Source organism: Choristoneura fumiferana, chromosome 18, assembly GCF_025370935.1.
Source record: "Choristoneura fumiferana chromosome 18, NRCan_CFum_1, whole genome shotgun sequence".
Lineage (NCBI taxonomy): Eukaryota > Metazoa > Arthropoda > Insecta > Lepidoptera > Tortricidae > Choristoneura > Choristoneura fumiferana.
Window position 1 is genome coordinate 22026173 of NC_133489.1, and position 9082 is coordinate 22035254.

A 9082-nucleotide genomic window follows, 5' to 3' on the forward strand; every position below is an offset into this window, starting at 1 on the left:
TAGGCCTGCCAACGGTTCATTTTCCGGTTGCGGTTGTCACTCGACTTTTTTCCCCCAACGGTTATCAGTTCTTCGAGCGTTGTGCCCCCCATTGCCGCTTCAACTTGCATGAGCTATGTCAGTGATTTAAGTTCTTCGGCGAATTTCCGTATTCTGGTTTCTGCGCGCAAGAGAAACTCTGAGCATAGCTCTCCAAATAATTTGCGAAGTGATTTGTAATTTCACCAAGTGATTTTTTTTTTTTTTTATTCTATTGGATGGCAAACGAGCAAGTGGTCTCCTGATGGTAAGAGATCACCACCGCCTATAGACACCTGCAACACCAGGGGGATTGCAGATGCGTTGCCAACCTAGAGGCCTAAGATGGGATACCTCAAGTGCCAGTAATTCACCGGCTGTCTTACTCTCCACGCCGAAACACAACGGTGCAAGCACTCTGCTTCACGGCAGGATTAACGAGCAAGATGTGGTAGCAATCCGGCGGACCTTGCACAAGTCTACCACCTGCCTGTAGTTTAGTGTTGTATGTAATTTGCGAAGTGCGAATAAATATTTCTGTTTCTTATTATTTACTTTCAAATACCGTTCCACAATAATTCTGACACAAATCGTCAAATTTAAACATTGCCTTTTGAATATTATGAACAACATTTGCAAATAAACAAGCGAACCATGGTGAATAACATAACGAAGGATCTCATCTTTTTTTTATCAATATGAATGCCATCAACGTTTGTCGTCTATATCATTGAAAGGAATGTTTATAAAAAAATATAACAAAAAATTACCAACCCACAAATCATCCACATAATTTTCTACCCGTTTGAAGTGAGTGGGGCCTCAGCACGAGCCAGTAGGTTTGGACCTATAGTCGTCTACTTTACCTATATACTATATTATATTGGCTTCAACCACTCCTGCCGGCTCGTTGCTGAGGCACGACTTCAAACGGTACAAAATTAATTCATGGTTTTTTTGTAAGTCGATTAAAAAAAAAATCACAGCTTTTCAGTGTAAATAATCTAAGATTACCAAGTTTAAATGTCAACTGCTCATCAACCTTTTTTACGAAAGAATGCTTTTTTTCGACACAAGAGCCGTTCATTATTGAGGAATCCTGGTGTTTAAACACCCGTCCATTTCACCAATTGCATTACTACAAGCATAATTGCTTAGAAACTGGCTAAAGTAATTGAATTCAGCTTGTGAAATACTGTGGTCTTGGTCAATTTGGTCTTTGATCATCAGTTCCACTTTAACAAAAAGATGATTTTCAAGAGCAAATGCACGATTACTACTAAATATATCCAAATTACCAATAGGTGTCCCTACAATATTCCCTATCCCTTATTATTGTATCCCTTGATTTCCTTAGGGTCCAATCATCAGGTCTTGATTTGGTACTTATGGACATAATTGAAGGTACGAACGAAAAAAAATTTTTGATATCGGTTACAATACGGAGTTCTGAGGTAACAACCATAAAAGAATGAAAAAAAAAAATACGGAAATTATTATTTGCATATCAAATAAATAATTGCCTATAAATTTGTAAGGTTGTGCTTAATAAATAATAAGATGATCAAACAAAATGCTGTTTCATTTATGCGTAAACTGCTGTGCGTTATATGAAATAGAGGCTAGATTTAAATAAAAAAGAGTAACAAGGTACGATGTGCGTTAGTCATTATTAGCTGTACAATAATAAAAATGCTTTACCTACTTTAAGATAAATAGCGGTACGCCACGAATGTAAATTGCGGTTTATTACGTAATATTTTGGGTGGAGTATTTTTCTGTGCAATCAGTAATTTTGATGTGAATTCAGTTTTTTTGATAAAAAAGGACTTTTCTGATGTGCGTTTAAATACTACCCAAAAAAATACAAACGAATTGATAACCTCCTCCTTTTTCTGAAATCGTCAGTTACCAGGTATTCTTACAGTGTGGAAGCGGAGGTGCATAAGAACACATTCGTTGCATAGACATAGCTATCCTAAGATCGGGGGTGAGCAAAGTAATTATTTATATTTATAGTTCATTGACCTCCGCAAAGTAATGGATGTTTTGAATCATGTCGGAGACGGAATTGAATCATGCATGGCGGAGACGGAGGCGGAAAACTGTTCTTCCACGTGTTAACCGATCTTCGGCTTAATAAAAATAAATTCGTTACAAATCACCGTACTCCTCTTTCCTGTGATCAGATAAACCACAGATTGGACTGAACAACACCATTCCCTACATTACGCACATAACATAATGAAACGTTGTAAACAACTAGGGGGTTTATTACTTTCTTTTATCTGTTTGCCACAAAAGGCATTTTTGGTATAAAAGATTTTCCGTGTTATCTTTTCTTTGTGGTTTTTGCCGCGATTTAAGCACGATGGTTATTGCGGTAAGCCGCGGCTGAAGGAAGACTAATATGTATAGTCAGCTAAGACCTCTTTTGGTCCCAATATTTAATGCAAAGACATATTTTTAATTTTAAATAATTAATAATTTCTTGAATCAGGCGTTTTCCTTGCTCACCCGCGACCTTATGATAGCTAAGTTTATGCAAGATATGCGTGTTCATGCAGTTCCTCCACCTCCAGAATTTAAGAACACATACAAATCACACAAACGCATTTATCACCACCACCACACTACACTGACGCGTTTCGACTCAACCAGAGCTCAACTTCAGAGCAACGCAACCGTACACCATACTACCAGATGTTAGATGTTGATCTTACAGTGTGGAGGTGGAACTGCATGAACACGCATATTATTATCTTGCATAAACTTAGCTATCATAAGTTCGCGGGTGAGCAAAGTTTTTTTTTAGTTCTTTAAAAACAAAGTAGTAGTTATCATTGCCTTGGAATATTTATAATATAAAAGTGAACCGCCAGAACGGGACAAAAAAAAACGAGACAGAGCAGGATGGCGCTCTACAACACCGTTTGGACGCGTTTCTCCCAGACAACGCATTATTTTTCTGGAATTTTAAAGCAATTCGATTCTTTGACCTTGGGAATCGCTAAAAACTTGTGATAATATGATATTGGGTGTGTACATTTTGTATATTAAGCAAAATAAAATCACAAGTTTGAATTTTGCGGCCAAAAATGAGCGATCTATTATCTATGCCGGTGTTGCCATTCAGGTAAAAAGAAATCTATTCATTATCCTGCATTGCAGTCTTTAAAGCTCTTAAACCATTCATTGCCGCGCGCCAGATTACGCTGGGCTTAGAGTCATGAAATTTGGTATGTAGATAGCTGGATGTCTGAAATAACATATAGGCTAATTGATATCCCACGGGATTGTTGTTTTAACACAACACCTCAATGAAGATAGCGATATAAATTTTGGGATTTCCCAGAGGAATTTTGTAAAATCCTGGAATTTCAATTGTAACTACCAGATCGAATAGTTTAAGCGTGCGAAGCCGCGGGTAAATTCTAATATTTTATAAGGAAAAACGAGATGGACAGATGACCTAGACTAAAAGCCGTGAGTTCACGGTAGATGCAGGCTGGTTCCAATCGAAGCAACTGGAGTACCTATTGGGGAGGCCTATGTCCAACAGTGGACGTTATACAGCTGATGATGATGATGATTAGAGCTATGGGATTTAGTCTTTACTTCACCTAAGTACAGTTTCGACAACGCATTTGCGGTGCAAGCAATCAAAACTTACACAGTACCTTTCTATAATTTTCCACGGACCAGAGCCAACTGTACCGCGTCCCTGATAATGAACATTGTAAAGTTTCAGCCAACATAAAACCTCCTAGATTAGTTGGCTTAGAGTTTGGAGATAGTGTATCTACTGGTTTCTCATTTGTCCAACAAAATTATAAAAACGAAAGTTGGTGAGTGTGTGAAGTTGCGTGTGTATGAGTGTTTTAACGAGTGTTAATGTCGGCGGCCAATCATAAAATCCGCCAGATCACGAAATTCCTAGGCATATCGTGAAATGGCGCCATTTTATGATATGCCTAAACGTTGACCAGGCATATCACGATGTGCCTGAGAAACAATACTGCAGATCGATTAGAGCAATGCATTCGTCGATATTCCTAGCTCTATACCGGGCACATCGTGATATGTCGAAAAAAATAAAAATTTAGGCACGACGAGCGAAGCAAGGAGTGTTTAGTATGAATTATGACCACAACGTACGAGCCGAGCGAGCGAAGCGAGCGTGCCGCTTTAGTGGCCGGCGAAGTGCCAGAACCGATTTCATGATCTGCCTAGGAATTTCATGATTTTCCTAAACGTCACTAGGCACATCGTTAAGCGGTGAGTTTTCAACGACATGGCGGATGTCCCTTAGCCAATTCATGAAATGGCGCCATTTCACGATATGCCTAGAAATTTCGTGATCTGGCGGATTTAACGATTGGCCGCCGACATTAACACGGCGAGAAAAGCTGGACATCTGGAATAAACATAGGCTACTTTTTATCCCAATGTTACAACGGGATCGGTGTCAAATTCTAAAATCAAAAACAATTAGGTATTAAACAACGAAACATTTTAGTTAAGACTTGAGGTAAAAGACGATCCCTAGCGGTAAACCAGTCTTATATAAACTAGGTATGATTTAATATTGTATTGAAAATTGTATTAAATTAATATTGAATTATAAAAGTAATACCTAGACAGACACACGGACTTTCAAACGGGTTTCCTGCATATAATTCAGGGAAATTCTCATGGGCATTGTGTAAATATTCCTTAATTAAAATTCAGCTTACAAATATGAAGAGAGATATATATATTTATTTATTCGATGGACAGAAAAATACATTAGAAGGAAAAATAAATAAAAATAAACATCGCCACAACGCTGTTTTTAACCCACGATGTGCCTTATTTTTCAAAAGTGTTTTTCAATAAAACGACACGTCAAGATTGCTTACCTTTTTACTAATGCTAAAAAAATTAAGTATAGGTTATCTCGTGAACAACAAACACATTTAACTGTAACTATTACGGTCTTCAAACTGACGACAGTCCAACCGCCATCACCATAGTTCAGCATTAAGTCCCCAAATATGATTTCACAAATGGGTTTCAGACTAAAGTTTGAGTTGTATAACCAAACTGGTTCCAACACATCAAAAGGGCAGGAAATTTAAGATCCCAACTAAATATAGCGCCGTGGGCTTCGTTGAAATTAATTTTCAAGTTTCAACCCAGTCCAGACGCATGTTTGGGCTGGGAAAATATTAGCGCTTTGTGAGCTAATAGTAAATTTGTACAAGTGCCTAAAATGCGCCATTCTACTTGAAGCGTTTTACCAAAGATGCAGGCAAGGGTTGAACCGAAGGTTAAATGGGTTTTAGAGAACAGTTATAACTTGCTTTTTAAATCGATTGCAAGAAAATTAAACAGTAGAAGTTTGTTTCTTACATTTTTCCAAGGGGTAGCAGACATAAGTATTTGATATTAATTGAAGCTCCATGCGTTTCCGGGGCAAAACAGGCGTTGACATGCGGATGGATGGACTACAAAGTGATTTAGCAGTTCCGTTTTTCCCAAATAAAAACTTTTTTTAAAGCGTCTTATGCGAATTCCTTACATACAAATCCATCCATTTGGCCCACTTTCTTACAATCTTAGAAGAACAATCTCACCAAGACTAAGAAAGCCTATGCGACATTGAAGCAGGAAACAATCTTATGTTAACTGAAAATCAGTATTCAGCGCGCATCCCGAACATCATTACGGGGGCCGAAGTATCGAATATTGATATAAGAGTTGCTATTGCATCATACCAATATTACTTAGCTGTGTTTTGTAACTACAAAACGGCCGAGATTGGCGGGTCACAGCCATGTTTTTAGAATCGTAAACCGTAATTTAATCTGCTTGACTGAATAGCGTATCTGCTGTAATATAAATGGGATAGGTAAAATAAAGTTTAAGTACTAATTTTATGTTTTTAAAGTAATATATTCATAGTTTAAAATTATCTATTCATATAGTAGCGTGTGTGTGTGTGTGTGTGTGTATCTTTATAGTAGTTTGAGGTAGGAGTATAGGAGTCACGGACGGTGCTGGCTGAAAATCAGCGCTGGGGTCAGCCGATTCACAACCGCAATAAATTATACTATTCTTCGTGTTGTCTATTTGTACTTAATAATGTTGTTGTTCCTTGTGTTGTTGTGAATAAATGTATCCTTTCTTTCTTTACTTTAGATATCATTTCGTTGGACAATGACTTCGAAAGAGTTCCGAGAAGCCAAAAATCTGGAAAAAAAGTCTTGATCGCAGAGAATCATGGGTTCAAACCAGAGGCCGTACTGCCTAACGTTTCTGATGTTCGCGATCGCAAACAAATGAATAGATTTCGCATACAAAAACTGTCATTTGATTGCGATCGTGAGCGTCAGAAACGATAGGCAATACGGCCTCTAGGCTGGCATCTCTTTTCAGAATTTATAACGAAATTTCATTTTATCTAGCTGAAAAATTGACCTTAACGATGAAACAAACCTGAGCTTAACGATGAAACAAAAAGACAACTTACTTGATTGAGAAGTTTTGTTTTGCAAAAAAAAGGCTTTCTGCCAAGTTTCTTGCGGAGCATTCTTCTTGGCAATGGTCATTCCGAAAGCGCTGGTAAATGTTTTTTTTTTATAAAAAAAGTGACATGTAAAAGCGCCTTTGCGGCCTACTTACAGAATAAACATTTTAAATTTCGAAGCAATTGACGTGTGTGAAATTCCCAATCCTACATTCTAAGATCTCTCGCTCGTACAGCAGCCTGTATCCAACAGTGGGACGAGGATAGCAGACGAGATGAAACTCTGAATTTTACGTCTACGTGCTACGTTCCATCGAACTCGTCATCACGGATATAAACCTATCAGCAAATTTACATTCGATCTAATGTGCGTGTGGGCCGCATACAGAGCAGGGAGATATCTAAATTGATTTTTCCCAATGACTTAATATATGCAATGAAGATCCCGTTTCACTTGGAAGTCCTATCTCATTTGAATTCGGAACATTTAAGGTCAACGACATTTATACCACAGTTACCACGCGATTACATTTTTTTTTTATGATTTAATACGGTTGGATTTGAGGGCTATGGAGAGCATCATTTTGGGTGTCAAAAGGACAGAATGGATCCGGAACACCAAACTGCTCGAAAACGTGAATAGCAGATGTCGGGAGAGAAACCGTCAGGCTGAAGTAGAACTGCAGGGCTACCACGAAACTCGAAACTCGAAGTTCGTGTCGTGCGGTCCCTCTGACACTTATACTATTTAATACGAGAGCGACAGGGACCGCACGACACGTACTTCGAGTTGCGAGTTTCGTAGTAGCCCTGCTGGGCTGGCCATGTCTGCTTCATGCACTCGGAGAGATGGGCACAGGTTACTACCCAGTGGGCGCCCCTAGATGGTCAACGGAGGCGCGGCAGACCGAGACGTGGCGGGACGACTTGGACGCATTCAGAAACGACTGGCCAAACTTAGCTGCCGACAGGGGGAGTTGGAAATCCGAGGGAGAGGCCTTAATGGCTAATAAAAAAAAATATCGAAGTAAACAAATAAGATTGGAGTTATTTATGCCACTATTGGATTATGGGTTAAAATGTTTATTAATTTTCGGGTGCCATGGTTGAATTTAGAGAGAATATACGAATATTTCTTTTTAAGATAAATAAGTGAACAGATGGTCGTTGGGGTCGAAAAGTTCTGAAATGGAGACTGAGATGGACGGATAACCTGGTTAAGGCTGTGGGTTCTCGGTGAATGCAGGTCGCTTCTAACCAAAGCAGAGTTCTATGGGGGAGGCCTATGTCCAATTAGTGAACGGCTTTACGATTGATATGATGATGATGATTATGATAAGATGGATGAATAGTAAGACGAGATAATCTGACTAATAGTTTACAAGCTACGATGGAATATCCATGAAATACAAAAATACCGTCCAAGATAAAACTATAATGCTGCGCTGCTGGGTGAAAATCAGCGCTGGGGTGTTTTTAACGCTTTAGCATTATGCTGAGCCAGTGACCGATTCACAACCGCAATGAGAATAATATTGTTGTTTCTTGTGTTGTGAGTAGATAATTTAAAAGTATTTTATTTATTTCTTAGTTTTCCCTTTTAGTACAAAGACAAAGATTGTTTACAAAACAGGTATCGATTATGAAGACAATTCGCAAAGTATGCAACGGCCATAGACTGCTGACTTTTCTTAAGGCTTTACCGTTGTATGTGTTGCGTGTGTATGCTATGTGTTTAACACTGTCGCAGTAAAACATGAAAATGATACATATCGTTACTACTTGTTGTGTAAGTATATGTATTTACTATTTTGATGTGTTTTTCTGTAATTTATTATTATTATTTTGTTTATTTGTGTAAATTTTGCTGCATTATGTCTTCTGTGTTAGTGAATAAATGTCTTCTTTCTTTCATTCTTTCTTTCATACTTTGAGAAATCTGGTATCGCAAATCAATACTCGAACAAAATTGAACTTTGAAACAATGATTACAAAGTTCATTTAAAAAGATCGATTTAAGTTACGAGCTTTATAGGGTTCCGTAGTCAACTAGGAACATTTAAATTTCGCCATCTGTCTGTCTGTCATAAACCGTTTAGTACTAGTCCAAGAGTAAATAATCGTAGCAGCCTAAAGTATAAAATATACCTAAGCTTGGAAGATTACGCACACATTACGAAATCCATAGAAAAATATTAAGTACTTGATTTTTTTTCGTAATGGCTACGGAACCCTATCTTGGGCGTGTCCAACACGTTCTTGGCGAGTTTTTTTCTTTAATTACTGACGATAATTATATTTTTATTAGGGTTCCGTACCCAACGGTCTGTCTGTCCTATCTCTTGAGTCGTAATAGTTAGACACTTGAAATTTTCAAAGTTCATGTATTACTGTGGTCGCTATAACAACAAATACAAAAAAACGGAATAATATTAATATTTTAGGGGGCTCCCATACAACAAACGTGATTGTTTTGCCGTTTTTTGCTTGATATTAATAACAGCAACAGGTAGACGCTTGAAATATTCACAGAATCTTTACTAAACCTGTATA